The sequence below is a fragment of the Trachypithecus francoisi genome, unplaced genomic scaffold (genome assembly GCF_009764315.1).
Source record: "Trachypithecus francoisi isolate TF-2019V2 unplaced genomic scaffold, Tfra_2.0 Contig01440, whole genome shotgun sequence".
In the NCBI taxonomy this organism is placed as follows: domain Eukaryota; kingdom Metazoa; phylum Chordata; class Mammalia; order Primates; family Cercopithecidae; genus Trachypithecus; species Trachypithecus francoisi.
The window spans coordinates 5149323-5169517 of record NW_022681431.1 but is presented as its reverse complement, the minus strand read 5'-3'; the positions used below and the strand labels follow the sequence as shown (position 1 = coordinate 5169517).

Sequence of the window (20195 nt, the reverse complement as noted above, 5' to 3'; positions counted from 1 at the left end):
AAGTCTGCGAGTTCAGGAGGAAAACCAAGAGAGATTAGGGCCTCTGAAGCCAAGTGAAGGGGACCTTCCTCAAGCTGGATTGCGGTAGTGTGAAGAGGTTTTTGTTTTGTCAAACTGGGACCATTTTGTCCAGTTTTTGGGTGAGAAAGAGAATGAGTGAGTATAATTGTTTTTCATTTCTCTCCTCTTGGTACGTTGGTCCCATCCGTGTCTCTGTAGAGATTTGCTTTCTCTGTTTCTGGGTGTGTGGAGAAGGTGGCTGATGCACAGCCCCTGGATTTATGTTCTTTAGTTCCAGGGACACACTGTGTCTGACTACCTTTTTTTTTTTTTTTGAGACAGTGTCTCACTCTGTCACCCAAGCTGGAGTACTTGGCTCACTGCAGCCTCAGCCTCCTGGGTTCAAGCGATTCTCCTGCCTCAGCCTCCAAGTAGCTGGGATTACAGGTGTGTGCTACCACGCCTGGCTAATTTTTTTTGTGCTTTTGGTAGAGACAGGGTTTTCTCATGTTGGCCAGACTGGTCTCGAACTCTTGAGCTCAGGTTATCCAACCACCTTGGCCTCCCAAAGTGCTGGGATTACAAGCATGAGCTGCTGTGCCCGGCCCTGACCACCTGTTTCAAATCCAAATGCGGGGGTGGGGGGTGGGAAAATCACATACTGTTAGAGTTAAGTGTCTGCACGAGGGCTAACTCACTAGTTCATTTAGTGGAACCCACCTCAGTGAGTAGAAGGGGCTGTGTTCAGAGAAAGGGGGTTATTGTGAGCTAAGCCCACACCCAGGTTTTCCATTTTAAGTAAGATACCATGAAATCAAGTCTTACAGCTGTTGAAGTTGCTCCCAAAAGCACAGTTACAGTTAGGTCTTAGAAGAGTCCAGGGAGTATTACATATCTATTTCCTTAAATTTTGTATTTGGATATGAAAATAGTTGTTACTAGTGATTAAATATCACTCATCGTCATCTATGAGTGATGTTTAATAGCAAAGAAAGTCTAATTTACAGTCAACATTTATTGAATGCTTACTTTATGTAAGCCTTGTATCTGAGATTTCTTTTCTTTTTTTTTTTTTTTTTTTTGAGACAGAGTCTCAGTCACCCAGGCAAGAGTGCCATGGTACAGTCTCAGCTCACTACAACCTCTGCCTCCCGAGTTCAACTGATTCTGCTGCCTCAGCCTCCCAAGTAGCTGGGACTACAGATAAGTGCCACAATGCCCAGCTAATTTTTGTATTTTTAGTAGAGATGGGGTTTCACCATGTTGGACAGGCTGGTGAACTCCTGAGATCAGGTGATCCACCCACCATGGCCTCCCAAAATGCTGGGATTACAGGCGTGACTGCACCGGGCCTCGTATCTGAGACTTCTGCGTATTGTCTGTAGGTCTCTGTAGGGATTGTTACCAGGACCACCCTTGACCCCACCGTCAATACCAAAGTCTGAGAATGCTGAAGTTTCTTGCATAAAATATCGTAGTCTTTACCTATAAAGGACACATCCTTCCAGACTGTAAATCATCTCTAGGTTACTTTTAATACCTAATGTAGGTGCTATGTAAATACATTTATATTAGTTTTGTTATACTGTACTTTTTATTGTTACTTTTTTTTTTCTGCCGACTATGTTCAATCTGCGGTTGACTGCCTGTAAATACAATCAAGTTTTAAAGATCACTCAGCACCACGATGCATTCTGAGGTTTGTTTGACCCCGCAGAAGGACCTCCTTGTTAAGTGGGCCTTGCCTGGGAATGTTCCATGAAGAGGTAGTTGTGTCATTCTTTGCCTGCAAATGAGACCAGCACTGGTCCTGAATGGCTTGGTGGCCCAGTAGGAAGCTAAGCACCTGGACTTAACCCTGAAATGCCTGCGTAGTCATGCAACTGAGTGTTGGGCTATGTGTCTTGCGGTCACTTTTATTTTTAGGCCCCTTCTGGAGTCACTCGGGTTGGCCAGGCTGCCTCACCAGGAGTCTGTACCTGAGCTCTGTTTGCCCAGTGTCTGGTGACCATGGGTCCAGATGTTTGTTCTAGTAATGTATTCTAAAACATCTTCTACATCAAAAACAGCTTTGTCAGCATACTGCTGTGGTTACTATGATAATTTTACTCTTCTATGAAATAATGTCTCTTTTATGATACTTAATAGACTGAGAATTTTATTGAAGATTTGAACAAAAGAACTTGTAAACTTAGGAAACTTGCTCATATGTACACATGGCTGCTTTCTGTGTGACCGTCTAGCTTAGAAAAGCTTCCACCTGGCAGTTGTGTAGGGGGTGATGCATGCTGTCCTGTGGTCCCTTTGCATTTATGGATTTAGCATTTGAGGTCTACAGATACTCCTGATGCAGCTTGAAGTTTCAAGATCCCAGAGGTGGTACGACATTTTTCTCCTATTCTGTAGTTTGCGAAAGTTGAAGTATTGTAAGGTGAAGCCGTTAGCTCTGATGCTGGTGTTGCTTTTTTTTTTTTTAAGGTAAAAGAGATATGACGTAAAATTTACATTTTAAACCATTTTTGAATGTACAGTTCAGTGGCATTAGGTACAATCACAAGGTTGTGCAACTGTCACCAATATTTTCAGAACTTTTTCATCATCCCACACAGAAATTGTACCCATTTAACAATAGCTCCCTGTGTTCCCCTCTCCCAGCCCCTGGTAACCTCGAATTGACTTTCTGTCTTTATTCATTTGACTACTCCAGGTACTTTAAGTGGAATCATCCAGTGTTTGTCCTTTTCTGTTTTTTTTGTTTTTGACTTATAATATTTTCAGGGTTCAGCCACGTTGCAGCATGTAACAGAATTTCCTTCCTTTTTATGGCTGAATAATATTCCACTTTATGTATAGATCACATTTTGTTTATCCACTCGTCTGTCAGTGGTGTCCACTTTTTGATTATTGTAAACACTGCTGCTGTGAACGTGGATGTACAAATATCTCTTGGAGTTTCTATTTTCTGGTTTTGGGGGTGTAAGAGTGGAATGCTTGATCAGATGGCAGTTCTATGTTTATCTCTTTGAGGAACCACAGAATTATTTTCCACAGCTGCTGCGCCATGTTTCATTTCCAGTAGCAGTGCGAGGGCGTTCCAGTTTCTCCACATCCTCACCAGCATTTTGATCACAGGCGTTCTAACGAGTGTGAAGTGGTATCTTATTGTGGTTTTGATTTGCATCTCGCTAAAGACTGATGATGTTGAGCCTTTTCTCATGAGATTCACCCCAATGCCTGGTGGCGTCACCTCCCCTTTCTTTTTACGTTTTAGAAAGTGCTAAACTAACTTTCATTTTCTTCCCCAGTCCTTACCCTCTTCTGATTTGAGACTGAGGTGGTAGGAGCCAGAATCAAGTAGGAAAAGCAACACCTTTGATTCTTTTATCCTCATCGAAACCAAGTCTTAACTGGTGTTCAGCTTTTAGGCCTTTATGCAGATGTTAAGGGCTATTTTTTTCCCCCAAACTAGTAGTAGCTGCTTTGTGGTTTAAATGAGTTTCAGATTGGAGGGCAGCCTGGGAGCTTCTTAACAGAATGCTATTAAGAGCGAAATGGTGTTAGTAGCATTTATCTAGGAAAATGAGCTTTGAGTTAAATAAATCTCCAAGCAAACTTTGGAAGATTATATGCTTGTGGGTTGGGGACTGCCTTTACCAGCAGGATTGTTAAAGTCACATAATGAGGTGAGGGAGCTGAAGGAGGGAATGTAGGTGTGAGGGCTGCACAACGGGGAAGAACATGGACATTGGAATGGTTAGGTTTGCCTCCTAGTCTTATTTACATATAGTGTGCTTTGGGCCCTAGCTTCCACCTCAGGAATGCTAGTCATTGATACATGCGTGTGTAGATGTGTGTCCAAGCTGGTTGACATAGACAGGAGTGATGAGGGACGTGTCAGAATTCTTCCTGGAAAGACCCTGTGGGATTTTGGTGCTCCATTGCTGTGATTTGAATGTGACTCCCAAATTTTATATGTTTGGAGGTGGAGTCTTTGGGAGGTAATTAGATTTAGATGAGTTCATCGGGTGTGGCTCCCATGATGGGACTGGTGGCTTTGTAAGAAGAGAGACCTGAGTTGGCAGGCTTTTACTCGCTCACTGTGTGATGCCCTTCGCCATGTTATGACACAGCAAGAGGGCCCTCACCAGACACCAGTTTTGTGCTCTTGGACTCTCAATCTGCAGAACCCTGACCTAAATGAACTTTGATGGCTTATAAGTTACCCAGTCTGTGGTGTAGCAACAGAAAACATACATAAACATCAAAGCGAGGTATCTTACCCTAGATTTGCCTTTGTATAGGAAGGCCATTGATATAGACACTGGGCTTTTTGGCTTGTTTCAGTTAACTCCAGAGCATCTCTAGGCCACCTCTAATGACAGCGTGGCTAGCATGACTCTTGAAGACTCTTCCCCCATTGCTGCACTACGTATGGCGATCTGAGACACTGCAAAATATTTGAAAAGTTCAGGGACATTGATTTGCAGTGATGTTTAGTACAATCTTTTATTTTCCTTGGGGCTCTGATTCCTAATCTTTATATTTTACTGTACATCTTTTTTTCTCTTGGATCCTCTCTGTCATACTAGGAGTAAAGAGAAATAATCGTTGTTCAGCCTAAGTTAACTTCTCATCCCAACTAGGTGAAAGGGGGAGGTTGTACGTGTGTGTATATTACAAGAACTGAGGAAACTAGCAGGATAATTTAGTTCATAGTAGCTTTTGTTCTGAATGTATCTTTGGGAGTTTAATCTCCTTTTGATTCTCTAATATGGATTAGTCTGGTTGTATAATCTTCAAGTCATTTCCATGCCAGTGCTTTTCAAGGGCACATTATGTTCATGTGGTTCCTCGTTATCTTTTATTCCTTTGTGTTTTTTTGGTGCTGAATCACAGGTGGTGATTTCAGAAATTAGAAGAACTGCTCTGGCTGTTTACAAAGTAATGATCTGAAGTGCTTTTACCTTAGTGCCTAGGTTTTCTTTCACATTGAATGATAGCGGGTTATAAAAAGAAGTTGAACATACTGTGTCTGGTTTTGGGCCTAGTTTCTCTTTGTAGGAAAAGTTAATCTGCTTTGCAGTAACCCACTAGAGTACTGAATGTACTGGTTTCTTATCTGAATTGGCATCAGTGATTGGAGCCAAAAGTGTTTCCTTGGTATGACATCAGTACAGAGTACACTGGCCTCTTCTACTGGGAAGCAGGGCCAGGTAATTATGTTTCAGCAGATGTAGTATGACAGTCGTAATTATGAATCTCTTTATTTAAATCCTCTGTGGTACAGTCAGTAGGGATATTGAAAACAATAGGGATTCAAGTTTGGATAATACAAGTGAAATATTTATTCTTATTTTCACCTGTAGCTTTGGGACACAAAGTATCGTGTATTGGTGTAGGACATCTTTAAATGTTTCAGTTATTTTGTTTTGTACGTGTGTGTCTCGTTTCTATAGACATTCCTTTTAATATGATGTTCTGAAGGCAGGATTAGTCTGCGGTATTGATGCCATTTCACCTAAGGTGGCTAAATGCACAGGTTTAAAAAAGGATAAAAATTACAGTTTTATCCTAAATGCACTTGTATTTTGCTTTCTTTCATACATTTATGAGGCAAGATGATGGTAAACTCAAGGAGAGATGGGAGATAATTGTGATCCTGATTCTGCCTCTCAATAATTGTGTGATCTTAAAAGTCATCCAGGCCGCTACCCTGCACAGTTCTAGGGGAACCAGGGCAATCATCTTTAAATGGACCGGTGAAGTTTCTGTCCATAGACTGTGGTGTGAATGGTGACTCCTAGAGTTACGCAGTAGACGCCACTAGAAATCGTAACTTCTTTTCTCTAGACCTCAGTTTTCTCACATATAGATCTAGTAGATTGGGTTACATGAACTCAGTCACTCTAAACACTGGAAGATGAATTATCCATGTGAGTGAATCTCTTTTCCACAAGTGGACCCTGTTTATAGGAAAATAGTAAAATTGTCTTTGTTGTAAGAGTTGTATTTAATTTCGCGCGAATCTATTGTAGGGTTTGTTTTCATGTGTAGACTGCCTGCTTGCAAGACTTCTTGGCATGCATTTCAGGTGTCTGATTTAGACAATCTGTTGTTGGAATTTGAAAGACATTTATTTAGGGACTACGCTGACTATTTTGTAAAGTAACAGCTTTGATGACACTAGTTATTCACATTGCTGAGAGCAGATATGCTGGCCCAAGATTCTGAATAAAAGATTTCTAGATCTTTTAATTGCAGTGTCTGTGAAAAGAATGTTGATTTGAAAAGTTCAATCCATAAAGCATGTATTTGATTCCATTGGAGCATAAATATATTTTAATGTTTTGATATTTGAATAAAATTCCAAAACTAATTATAAATATTTAAATCATGATATAAATGTATAAAGCAAACTTACAATGCAGAAGATGCCCCTGCCTCCGATTCCTCATCACTGACCTGAGATGGCTGATGAGATGGTATGTATCTTTCAGGAACTTTTCCTTATGCAGATTATTTTATTTATTATTGACTTGAGAATTTTTGAGCAGTCTGAACTTCCTACGTTTAAAGGATATGACACTCCTAAGAATTTATTGGTATAGGTAATTAGTCAAGGAAATGAGAAGTAAAATTGTAGCCAGATTAATGAAGGTTTTTCCTTTAATCTATATTCCAGTAATGTTATAGATGCATACTTAACAACTTACCTTTAAAATTTTTTTCTTTTGCATTATCCAAATCACCGGAATATTCCAGTTTCTTTAATCCAGAAGCAGTCACCCAGCCACAGTGAATGCTGATTTAATCTGACAGGCAAAAGTCCCTTCTGTTTTCAGACATGGTCTGAAAATTGCTTGAAGAGCTTGTCGTGTTTTTGTTTTTAGTTTTACTGTAAGTGATGGGGATAGTATAACCAAGAAACATCTGCGTACACGTTATCTGCCTATAAAGCCTCAGAAAAGTCTGTGATGTTTCTTTGGCAGAGAGTCCAAGGAAAATTCTTCAGTTTGGAAGAAAAAAAAAAAAGTCATTACACTCAGCCCTACTACTGCTGCCAGGCTGAGCTGGTCTTTGAATAATCATACTCCCCAGAGAGGATTCGTTGTATGGTCTGGTGTTTGGATTTCCTTTAGTCTGGTTGTAGTTTCTGCATTGCTCCATGAAAAAGACAGTCTCTTAGGTGCAACCAAAGGCATTAACAATTTTTATTTGGACAGCTAACTTGAATAAGACGTCACTTAACGTTTATAGCAGTTGGTTCTGATATTCTGAGGACTGTAGGTAAGTTAGCTTGGTATGGTTGATTTGGGGCATTTCGATTAAAACCACTCAAGTTTCAAAAGTGATTTTTTTTTTAAAGCTGCTCTTTAAATCTTAGATGCTTTCCGCTTGCTTATATTTTGTTTGTGGTATTTATCATACTTTACTGGGTTACCCCTACTTCAGGCTAAATTCTAGAATGTTTGAAAATGCAAAGATTATTATGCAGAAAAGTGAGTACACCCTTATGCACTTTTTGGAAAGGATAATAGTCAAATGTAGTGCTCTACTTTGGGTTAAAGTATCCAGTACAAAAACTCTTATTAAGCAATGTGTAAAAATGTTGTATATTATTACACCTGACTATGGTTATTTTATGGTTATGCCAACAATTGTATGGAGTGCGGCAGGACATTATTATGTATTATATACTTATATGCCATCTGAAGTGTCTAGAACCTTGCTTATTTGTCACCTTTACATTGTGATTCTGATTGTAGTGCTTCCCCCGGTGTGTGTGTCTGTGTGTATGTGTCTGTGTGTGTGTGTATGTGTCTGTGTATGTGTGTGTATGTGTCTGTGTGTGTGTCTGTGTGGATGTAAGCAAAGAGTGTGGCAGTGGGTCTGCTGAGAGAGAGAAGAAAAAAACTACTTGAATGCTTATGATTGAAAATGATCTGAGCATTTTAAACTTGGCAATTTGGCTTTCGTGCCGTCTTCGCAACAGGAAATGAGGATTGAGGGAAACACAACTTGGTTATTTCGGCTGCTTTTATGGTATGTTTAAAGAATATAGGATGCCCTGAAAATGTTAAACCATTTTCCTTATTAAGATTACTGACTAAGCCTTCAGAAATGCAGTTTTAAGAGTTTGTGAATGTGTGGGGTCTTCCACATGCTGGCTTGGAGGTTTTAGGAAGTTGTTGAGGGAAAAAAAAATGGGAATGAAAGCACTTTTTGGAATGAACTTGAGGAATCAGAATTCTTGAACCTCAGTAGGTCAGTTAATTGGCTTTGTCTTGAATCTTTATACTTCCTGCAGGCTTTGCTGGGCGCTTCTCCTTCAGGGGTGCTGTGCTTGTCCCCATCAACTAGGGGCTTCCTCATGCAAAGGCTTTTTAATTGCATAGTGTGAATTATCTAAGACAAACTGACTATACTGTGCTGTTGACAGAGTAAGTCAGTTTTCCACTCCAATGCCCATGTAAATTGTAAACATATTAAAAAAAACAAGAACAAAAAACCCCCTGAAAACTCTACTCCAGAAGTGTAAATAAAATACCATTAATTGTTTAATCTTTATTTATTGGTGTAAAAATGATCTTTTTGGATGGTTCTTTTACTTTTCTGGTGTGTTTGATAGCAGTTTTAGAGGACTGTGGAATGCCATCTGCCCACCGGGACTCTCTCTTCTCTGCTGGTGGTCTTGTAATGGTTTTTTCTTGTTTGTTTGTTTTTTGTTTTTGTCTTTTATTTTGGAGGTAGGGGAATTCTATCTGCTTGTAAGACACTTGGTAATGTTTGACTATTTCTGTAAAAAATATTCTAATTACCGCAAAAAGGCTCTTAAAGATGTTTTAAATACAAACCTCATGTGGCTTTGAGGGTGGGTGGGGAAAGGGGGTGATATATGTTTGTTGAGGTCATTTTGATTTTTTTTTTTTTACCATGGCATAAACAGAGTTTCTCTCATAGCTTTCTTTGTTGTATATGATTTTCTTTTAAAAAGTCTTAAATGTCTGTGTTTTAGAAAGAAGTAAATTACTTTTCCTTAGATAATTAAACTAGTATCTGTCTCTATGCTTAATAAATTATTCATTTTAACCCAGATCTCTTATTCATTCTTTGAACCTCTCTTTTATTTGTTTTGGATTGAATAAAAGACCTTTGAGGCCCTAGAACATCCAGAATTAATATCCTGAGTTCACAAATTAGTTTATTTGAAGAAAGAGAAGAGAGAACATTCTAAAACTCTCCTAGTTTATACTCAAAGCGTAAATCCTTTGTGTATCTCTCTAGAATGTGATAGATTATTTATACAGCTCTCCGATACTATCTGCTGTGGCTTCCTTCTTTAAATATTAATGAAAGTAAAGTAGTCTTTTAAAATAATGTTTAATTCAACAGACCTGTATTGGGCACATATTGTGTGCCAGCATCTCTGCTGCTCAGTGCAGAGGACACAGTAGTGGCCTTTTAGGCATGCGTGGCTTGTCCTTTCCCTTGCCTCTTGCTGCCACTGCCAGGAGTTCACATCTGCTCTAGCAGTTTTGTGCGTCCAGTCTCTCCTCACGAGGACATCTTCCACCTTCAGCCAGTTTGAGACATCCATCGCCATCATAACTTCTTTGGCAGACTCACATTGCCTCAGAGTAGAAGCCGAACTCTTGAGCTGACCAAACTGTTGCCTTTTTATCTCCATGTTCCCCAACCCCCAAACCTGGAGCATCTTACTGCACTTCAGTGTCTTTCACACCTTTTTTTTTTTTCTTTTAAGAGACAGGGTCTTGCTCTGTCAACCAGGCTGGAGTGCAGTGGCTTGGTCATGGCTCACTGCAACCTTGAACTCCTGAGTTCAGGCAGTCCTTCTGCCCTCAGCCTTCAGAGTAGCTGGGACCATAGGTGTGCACCACCATGCCTGGCTGATTTTTTTTTTTTTAGAGATGGGGGTCTTGCTGTGTTGCCCAGGCTGGTCTCGAACTCCAGGCCTCAAGCATTGCTGCTGCCTTGGACTCCTGATGTTTTGGGATTACAGCCATGAGCCACTGTACCCAGCCCCTTTCGCCACCTTTCACTTTTTTTTTTTTTAACTGCTGATGGAGAGCTTTAATCACCGCTTGTAAAAACAATACATTCATATATCAAAATTGGCCCCAAATTCCCTATCAACAGTCTAGAAATGAAATGACATATTCATATAAAACTTTGTTGTTTATAACTAAAAGATTTATGAAACTGTTTTTTATAAACACATTTTTCTTTTACCCTGAGGCTGATACCACCAAAGTGAAAACAGAAAAGTCATTATCAGCTGGAATGTATTCAGTAATTGTGGAATGCCATCTGCCCACCGGGACTCTCTCTTCTCTGCTGGTGGTCTTGTAATGGTTTTTTCTTGTTTGTTTGTTTTTTGTTTTTGTCTTTTATTTTGGAGGTAGGGGAATTCTATCTGCTTGTAAGACACTTGGTAATGTTTGACTATTTCTGTAAAAAATATTCTAATTACCAAAGAGGAAAGTTCAGAGAAGGAAAGAAACTTATGAAGAAAACAAAATAAATATTATTTGCAATATTAGAATCCATATCATAAATAAAACAAATTTTATTGACTTGTTTTTTAACTGTATGTACTGCGAAGAACACTGTCAAATTTATAACTTACAACTTCTTAAATATTTTAGGCCTGGTATAAAATATTTTCAAGTTACAGCTCACTGAAATACTATTTCCAGTAAATATTGCTTAGACTAAATATACAATTTCGCAAATGTAATTTTTTATTATTTGTTTTATAAATTTTCAGAATGGTAAACTGGCACCTTAGCAACTACCGATGGTAACTAATTTTGTGTGTGTGTGTCTTAAAAACCATTTATCATTATTCTGAGTGATTTCCGTTCACTCTCGCCACCCACACTATGTGATGATAACAGGAAAAGATGGCAAATGGTTGTGTCCAGTCTTACTATATACTGGTCATCTAATGCTCAGATATACTGATCATATGATTCTCAATTCAGTCTACCTACTAAAACAAGAAAATAAAATTTTAGCATCCATTAGCTCTACACTATCATACTTTAAAATATGATTACAATAGATACCATATTTTAAAATATGCTGGTCATATAATTCTCAGATACACTGATAATATGATTCTCAATTCAATCTACCTACCAAAACAAAATAAAATTTTAACATCCAGTAACTCTGCACTATCATATTTTAAAATATGTATCAAAATCAGTTCTCTCTTACAAAAGAGAGGTTAGCAGTACATTCTCAGACCAAATGACAACAAACCCCCAGAAAACCAGTATAATACTGTCTTACAAAGGCTCTCGCCATGCATTCTACATATTTTATATAAGCCACCAAGGTACGTTCAGAGTTCATATAGATTGCCTCACAAATACTTAACTCTGGGCTGTTAGTTACCTTGAGATAAGATCTGCAAATGTCTAAAAGAAAAATAACTCCCAAATGCTGCAACAGTTATTCCATTCAAGTGCTGAGAGAGGTATGCATATTAGACTTGTAAAAAGATAGCCATGTTGAGTAGGAGGAGATCTCATGGAGGAATGAGACTTGTGTGTGACCTTTGGGATGAGTGGGAATTAAACATTTTCTCATTCTAATCAAGGATGATGATTACTTGTGTACTGGGTGTACTCATATGTGATGCTCTGCAGACATTTAATTACCCATTGGTTGCCAAGTTTCTGTTCTTCTCTTTAAAATTGCATGGATACCGATAAGACTTGTTTCTGCTGATACTGTATGCTTTCAGTTTTATGATCTTTGACAGCTGTAACGAACTTGAACTTGGTGACAAAAATTCACCAAATCAGCACCCAGTGTCAACTAGTCTTAAAATGCCTCTAAAGTCACAATTAGTCTTCTTTTTTTTTTAAACAAAGGTAAACTAATGCTAACATAAAGATCTCGTAATTTGTAGTATATAATAATTTTATAGTATATAAAGTATATAATTTCATATAGTAAATGATAACTTAAATGATGAGAGGATTTGTGAAAACTAAGAACCAATTTTTGGTGCTATTTCTGTTTGTCGTTCGGTAATTTAGAAGCCCTGTGATACCTGATTTTGTGAGTGGGTATTTTTATGAAGAGATGTAGTAAGGGACTTTACCAGAAAATTGAGAGTATACTGTCCTTGAATTGAGTTGACCTGTCTCTGAAAGAGCCAAGAAATAAAACCAAAAGAATTGTGTGTGTGTGTGTGTGTGTGTGTGTGTGTATATATGTATATATGTATATGTATCTGTGCGCGTGTTTGTGTGTGTGTCTTTTAGTGATGGTGAAGTATACATGACAGCTAGTCTTTTTTTTTTTTGAGACAGTTTTGCTCTGTGGCCCAGGCTAGAGTGCAGTCGCATAATCTCAGCTCACTGCAACTTGTGCCTCCCAGGTTCAAACGATTCTTCTGCCTCAGCTGCCCTAGTAGCTGGGATTACAGGTGCACGCCACCACGCCCGGCTAATTTTTGTATATTTTGTAGAGATAGGATTTCACTAGGCTGGTCTCAAACTCCTGACCTCAGGCGATCTGCCTGCCTCGGTTTCCCGAAGTGCTGGGATTACAGCCGTGAGCCACTCCGGCCAGTGACAGCTGGTTTTCCTTCTTTATGGCTGGCTTCCCCAGTTCCTGGGCCACAGCCTGTTAGGAACGGGGCCGCACAGCAGGAGGTAGGCAGCAGGCGAGAGGGCAAAGCTTCATTTGTGTTCACAGCCACTCCCCATTGCTGGCGTTACCGCCTGAGCTCCACCTCCTGTCACATTAGCGGCAGCATCAGATTCTTCTGGGAGTACAAACCCTATTGTGAACTGTGCATGCAAGGTGTCTAGGTTGTGAGCTACGTATGAGAATCTAATGCTTAATGATCTGTCACTGTCTCCCATCACCCCCAGATGGGACTGTCTACAGGAAAACAAACTCAGGCCTCCCACTGATTTTACATTATGATGAATTGTATAATTATTTGATTATATATTACAATATAATAATGATAGAAATAAAGTGTTCAGTAAATGTAATATGCTTGAATCATCCCCTTCCCCCTGATCCACAGAAAAATTGTCTCCCATGAAACCAGTCCCTGGTGCCAAAAAGATTGGAGACCTCTGGATTAGGGCATAGACTAGTTCAGGGATCAGCCAGCTACGGTCCATGACCAAATCTGATCCTCTGCCTGTTTTTTGTAAATCGTTTTCCTGGGATGCAGTTGCACTTGTTCATTTCTGTATCATCTGTGGCGTCTTTGATTCTACAGCAGCACACTTGAATAAATGCAGCACAGACTGCACGTCCCATAAAGCCCAAGATATTTTATATTGGCCTTTTTCAGAAATGGCTTGCCAGCCCTTGGACTAGAGTAACATGTGAAGACATCTTAAAAGAAGCAGACCTGGGGAATATTTAAAGATGAAACAGGAACAGGGAAATTATTCAGTGTGTAGGGGATGCGTTATTATAAACTGTTGTTTAATGGGTTTTCTTTCATAAAACTGCAGGTACAGATAAATTACTGCTTTTTTTTTTTTTTTTTTTTGCAGTTTTCTATCATAAAAATGCAAGTGCATAGAAATTACCATTTTCCCTGGCTGTTTTAGAACCTATTAGCTTGGATTTCTGAACAGTATCAGTGAGTAAGAGGATAGGTCAGGTGTCATCAGCTACCCTGATTCTCCGTATCCCCTAGGATTTGTAGATCATATGGTGTTTTCATATTAAGTAAGCGCAGGCCTGCAACATCTTTGTTTTGATGAAAAGATGACTAAAATGACATAGTTGTTAACTATTGTTCGCTTCTTTCAAAGTAGTTATAGTATTTAAGAATGTATCTATCATCACGCTTCTTTCCCCCTCAAAAAACCCTTTAAAGCAGTCAGCTTCACATACAATAATTTATTTCTTGCTCGCTGAGATCTAGTTGGGTATTTGTGATTTGTGGTCACTAATCCTCCGAGGAGGGGTTCAGGGATCCAGGCTTGTTCCATCTTGTGGTTCCATCTTCAACATGTTTCCACACTTGGCTTCCTTTGTTCATCTGTGTAGTCACATAAGAAAGAGCGTGAAGGATTATGTGTGAGTTCGAAGGTCCAGGCTCAGAGGTGGTACATATGATGTCCACTCACATTCTGCTGGCTGGAATACACAGCATTACCTGCAGAACAGATCGAAACATATTATCTGTGTGCTAGAAAGAAGAGGAGATGAGTTAGGTAACCAGCCAGCTGCAGTTACTAGTGTTTCCCTTTGCCTCAGGCTCCAGGATGGCTGGGTAGGGTACTGTTAATCGTGTGGTCTTAAATTCAGTGCCTCCAGCGAGTATCTCTCTCACTGCACCCTCATCCTGGCCCTGGTGGGCAGCTCATTCCTAAGAGGCAAAAAAAGAGGTTGGGCCATTCTGAGTTTGTGCAGCTAATTCTTAATAAATTTACAAAAATCCACTAAGTCACTTCACTTCTGGGTGAAGTGAGTCAAAAGTCAGGAGTGTTAAACAAATTAAGTTTCTTCCACATGGAAGGAATAAGCTGAAGTGGTTTGGAAGTAACATTCCCGGTTATCTTCTAGATGCAAAATATGAGCTGTCTTGAGAGGAGGATTCAAAAGTATAAATTAAGAGTCCTAATGTAGGGAAAGTCTGTATCTACTTTAAGAAATGTAACCGGCCGGGCGTGGTGGCTCACGCCTGTAATCCCAGCACTTTGCAAGGCCGAAGTATGTGTATCGCAAGGTCAGGAGTTCAAGACCAGCCTGGCCAAGATGGTGAAACCTTGCCTCTACTAAAAACACAAAAAATTAGCTGGGTGTGGTGGTGGGTGCCTGTAATCCCAGCTACTCAGGAGGCTGAGGCAGAGAATTGAACATGGGAGGTGGAAGTTGCAGTGAGCCGAGATTGCGCCATTGCACTCCAGCCTGGGCAACAGAGCAAGACTTCATCTCAAAAAAAAAAAAAAAAAAAAAAGGTACCATTGGATGTGAAAGCAGCCAGCCCTGACAGCCACTGTTGTTATTGATCTGGTCAGCTGGACAGGTATTTCTCAAAGCTTTTTACCACATCTTTGTTAATCCAAGGTGGCCCATGGACCAAAAGGATCGGTATCACCAGGGAGAAGGATAGAAATGCAGAATCTCAGGCCCCATCCTTGCCTTCTGAATCAGTCAGTTGACCAGCCATTAATGTAGGCACATTAAAGTCAGAGAACTACTGTTTCAGAATAAAAGGATGTAATTTCAAATAAATACTTGTTTTCTAAATTATTTAAGGTATAACTTGTGTTACTTCATAGTCTTCTGTTTTAAAATGCATTAAATCAACTCTAGTTTCCTGCTGTTTATTTAAACAACTTCATGGGAAATCATTACGCTTTTAGGGAAGTGACCATCAGGTACTCCGCTACTTGGTTCCTAGGTGGTAGACATGCTCCGTTAAACCTAGTGCTTGAGGTGGTTATTGAGTTTGATGAAAGGTAGGTTGCAAGAGCAAATTTAAGAATGTAAGCTTGAATTATGAAAAACAGTAGTAAGTTGAGGCTTAGAGTAGAACTATTAGCTACCTTGAATGGTTTTAACAGGAGGTGGAGACTTATGAATATATTTTTTATAATACATGCTGCTGATGGCATTTTGTTCAGCTGCTTAATTTTTGTTTTTGTTATGTTTTGTTTTTGAGACGAAGTCTCGCTCTGTCACCCAGGCTGGAGTGCGATGGCGTGATCTCGGCTCACTGCAACCTCCAACTCCTGGGTTCCAGCGATTCTTGTGCCTCGGCCTCCTGAGTAGCTGGGACTACAGGCACCTGCCACCACACCTGGCTAAGCCTCCTGAGTAGCTGGGCTTACAGGCACCTGCCAGCACACCTGGCTAAGCCTCCTGAGTAGCTGGGACTACAGGCACCCGCCACCACACCTGGCTAAGCCTCCTGAGTAGCTGGCATTACAGGCACCCGCCACCACACCTGGCTGAGTTTTGTGTTTTTGGTAGATACGGGATTTTCACCATGTTTGCCAGGCTGGTCTCAAATTCCTGGCCTCAAGTGATCTGCCCATGTCGGCCTCCCAAAGTGTTGGTATTACAGGCCTGAGCCACTACACCCAGCCTCAACTGCTTAATTTTTAATGAGATAAAATGATAGCTTAGATGTTGTGCCAATGTCATCTTTCTTCATTCAAGGGAGATTGAAGATCAGGTAATCTTTTGAGTTTTAAAGCCTACAGAAGTAAACTACTATTGTGATTTGTGAGTTCTTAAAAAGAAGATTGATAATTATTTTATGATTTGGAAGGTATAAGTTGTAACTGTATTTGTGTTGACGTCTTAAAGGACTGGCATGCCGTATATTGACATAAATAAGGAGTAAAATTAAGTTCTATGTGGTTATAAAGTAATGAAGCCAGCTTTTATGTTTTACTTTTGGAAACATTCTTGATTTTATAATTATAATATGGTGTTACAAGGTTAACTATAGTAAGTCCAAATTATTCAGCTAGACACTGTGGGTAACAGGAAGGTATAGAAGACGTCTACTCTTCTGTAAGCCTCTAGTGAGTTTCTAGTTCAGGTGGTGAAATAGGGCACACCACTGTTGTATCATCTGCTGTTGACAGCTGATTTGGCCACATCATGCAGTTTACTTCTCAGAGGTCTCCTCATTTGTAAAATGAAGTTTGAATTGGATCTCTCAAATTTCTTCTAGCATTAATATGGTAATAATAATGAATTCTATTATATGATAATAATTGTAATATAATGATTCACTTCTTCAGGTGTGTCTCTTCACATGAGGAAATAATGGGATTTTTTATCTTTGGGGAATAAACAATCACTTTTAAATTAGATTTAGAAAGTAGATTTAGAAACTTTTTTTCCCAAAGGCATTGGAATTTTTCCTCAAGGCTTGTACTAGTAGTTCTTTGACCATTTCTTTCAGCACATGTTTACCAATTTTTAACCTTATAAATCCTTCGGGAAATACATATTTTGGTAACCGTTTAAGAGGAGCTGCTCTGTTACATTCCCAAATCTTAGTAAGTGGGGAATTTGTTCTCTGTGGTCCAAAATGTTCTCTGAAAAAGATCTCCTTATTTTCCCACATGATTCTCTTAGAGAGGAAACCTGATCGTTCTGCTTTGTTCTGGAGTGTTATACAAGTGTTATACCTTTGTTCTGGTGTTGTACCTTTGTTCTGGTGTTGCACCTTTGTTCTGGTGTTGCACCTTTGTTCTGGTGTTGCACCTTTGTTCTGGTGTTGCACCTTTGTTCTGGTGTTGCACCTTTGTTCTGGTGTTGCACCTTTGTTCTGGTGTTGCACCTTTGTTCTGGTGTTGTACCTTTGTTCTGGTGTTGTACCTTTGTTCTGGTGTTGTACCTTTGTTCTGGTGTTGTACCTTTGTTCTGGTAGGTAGTGCTACCAAAAGAGAACTTGAGAAATTATCCCTTTGGGTGAGGATGGTATGTTTCAAGTTTGTTTTTTTTTTTTCTCCTCCAGCGCACACTCTCTTTTTATTTTTTAACTTTCTGCATCTGGTTTAATAAAAATATTTCTAAGATGGTAACTTTGAAGGCTTTACAAATAGCAGCTATAGGAATATGAAGACTTTGCTTATGAGTCAGGTGAGATTAAGTCGAAGAATGTACATGTCTAGCAAGTGGTGGAAGGTTAGGACCCATTCTTAAAGTTGGGGAGAAGTAAAATAGGCAGTAAAACAAAGTGGCCAACTTTTAACTCTTTTGACAAACTCCTGAGCTAAGGCTAGTCACCCCTTTTCTGTCCGTGGCTTTGTCTTCATGGTGGTGGTGGTGACTAAAAGCCACTGTTTTCTTTTCGTGAATGGTGAGGTTGATCTTCCATCTTCCTGGAACTGATGAGCTTAAGTACAGAACCTTTTTGATATCCAAATCTCTGTACCACTAGTTTTTTACTCTTGTCTACAAAGTAGAAGAGATGTCAGTAAATTTATTTTATATCAAAACACTCCTTAAGTATTTATGAACACATGTTTTTGGGTTTTTTTGTGTCTTTGCTCACCAATTTGAAATTTGTTTTATTTTGTTTTGTTTTGTTTTAATAGTGATAGGGTCTCTGTCACCCAGCCTGAAGTGTGGTGGTACTACTGGGCCCAGGTGATCCTTTCTCCCCAGCCTTCTGAGCAGCTGGGACTACAGGTGTGCACCACCACACCCTACTAATTAAAAAAAAAAATTTGTAGAGGTAAGGTCCTACTGTGTTGCCCAGGCTAGTCTTGAACTCCTGGGCTCAAATGTTGCTCCTGCCTTGGCCTCCCAAAGTGCTGAGATTACAGGCGTGAGCCACCACACCCAACCTCTTTCTGTGAGTTAAAAAAAATCATAAACCCAAGTGTACTAAAAAGTTATATGAAAGTTGAAGGGTTAATGGCTTCTTTATTTTTCTATTACTCTTGTAAACCACTAGCTTGTAAATCTAAAACATTTAACCTTTAGTGGCGTTTCACAACCATTAATGTTTTTATACTATAATGACATGGGAAAATGCCTCGGAGGCAACGCTGACCACAATACATGAGTCTTAAAAGTAAAACTCAGTGTATAATATATATAATATATTTGATATTATATATTTTTATATATAAATATATAAAGATAACTTACACGTATATAAAATATACATATATAGTAACATGCACATTATAGAGAATCCTGCCCCCTTTTTAAATATAGCAATTTGGCAAATGATCAGATGTCAAAGATTGTGAAGATTTCGGTTTAGTGTTATTTATAAATGAGAAAAGCTGGACCTCTTTTCTACAAAAGGTTTTTTTAAAAAAGTAGCTGGGCATGCTGGCACATACCTGTAGTCACAGCTACTCGGAAGGCTGAGGTGGGAAGATCACTTGAGCTTAGGAGATTGAGGCTGCAGTAAGCTGTAGTCATATCACTGCACTGCAGCTTGGGTGACAAAGTGAGACCTTGTCTCAAAAGAAAGAAAAATAAAAGACAACTGGTAAAAACAAACATAGGACTAGTGATACAGTTATTTATCCTCTTATATATGTATTTATAAAATAACTTTGGGTCCGGGCATGGTGGCTCACGCCTGTGATCCCAGCACTTTGGGAGGCTGAGGCGGGTGGATCACGAGGTCAGGAGTTCGAGACCATCCTGGCTAACACGGTGAAACCCTGTCTCTACTAAAAATACAAAAAATTAGCTGGGCATCGTGGCAGGTGCCTGTAATCCCAGCTACTCGGGAGGCTGAGGCAGGAGAATCACTTGAACCCGGGAGGTGGACATTGCAGTGAGTCAGGATCGCGCCATTGCACTCCAGCCCAGGCGACAGTGCCAGACTCCGTCTCAAAATAAATAAATAAAAAATAAGTTTGACATATGAGCCCTTTATTCAATTTATATGAAGTTTAAAAATCATCTTTTATGTACTTCAGAAGAGGGAACTTGGGTAATAAAAATTGCATTAATTGCAGCTAATAATTATTTACAAAGACAGTTCCCACGATCTGTGCTAAGTGCCTGTTTGCAGTGCGCTTTGCATATATTTGCTTATGCCACAATCTGTTAAAACTGAGTATTAGCTGTTAGGGAAGCAGAAAGGTGTAGCATATTTAAGTGCTTTTGGAAAATATATCCCATGCATGTAAGCCTAAAAATGAATAAATATATTTCTTGATTTAAACATTTAGCTTGAAACTATTTTATACTGGAGGATTAAAAATGTTAATTTATGTTTCATAAAAGCTTTTATTGAGGCTCTTGCCAATAAACCAGTGATTTCACCACGGAGTTATATGGTAAAAAGAGTTCACAGATTTACACTTTCTGTTAGCATATAAATCATGCAGCCCTCATTTTTGGATTCAAAATCGCCTTTTGGATGTGTGTGTGTGTGCACTTGCTGTTGAAATCAACATTGCAGCCTTTCTTTATTCCATTAAAGGCTGGTATCAGGATGCTTGGCCAGAAACACACAGAGCCCTGTTAGCGAAGAAAACTGATCGTTTCAGTTTTAACATAGTTCCTTTTCTGGTTTTATTCAGGCCACTGAAGTTTGAATACAGAGAAAACGTTGCAAGGTAGAAAAATGAGACCTACTCTTCATTCAGCAATTCGAATTAACACATGGAGTGGCATTTTTTCACTCCCTCATGGATTTTTTTTTCTTTACAACAGTACTGTGACATCAGATTGAC

At 39.4% G+C, this 20195-nt stretch overlaps 1 protein-coding gene across 5 annotated transcripts in view; it reads left to right on the top strand.

Annotated features, from left to right (window-relative positions):
* Positions 1 to 20195, top strand: part of MTUS1 (microtubule associated scaffold protein 1) — a 159872-nt gene that overhangs the window by 22246 nt on the left and 117431 nt on the right. The window contains exon 1 of one of the 5 annotated variants that reach the window (XM_033226244.1): positions 18153 to 18177. The exons of the other annotated variants lie outside the window; for them this stretch is intronic. The gene's annotated coding sequence lies outside the window, so the exon portion shown is untranslated. Of the gene's footprint in view, positions 1 to 18152; positions 18178 to 20195 lie in introns of those variants that run through there. 5 annotated transcript variants of the gene reach the window in all.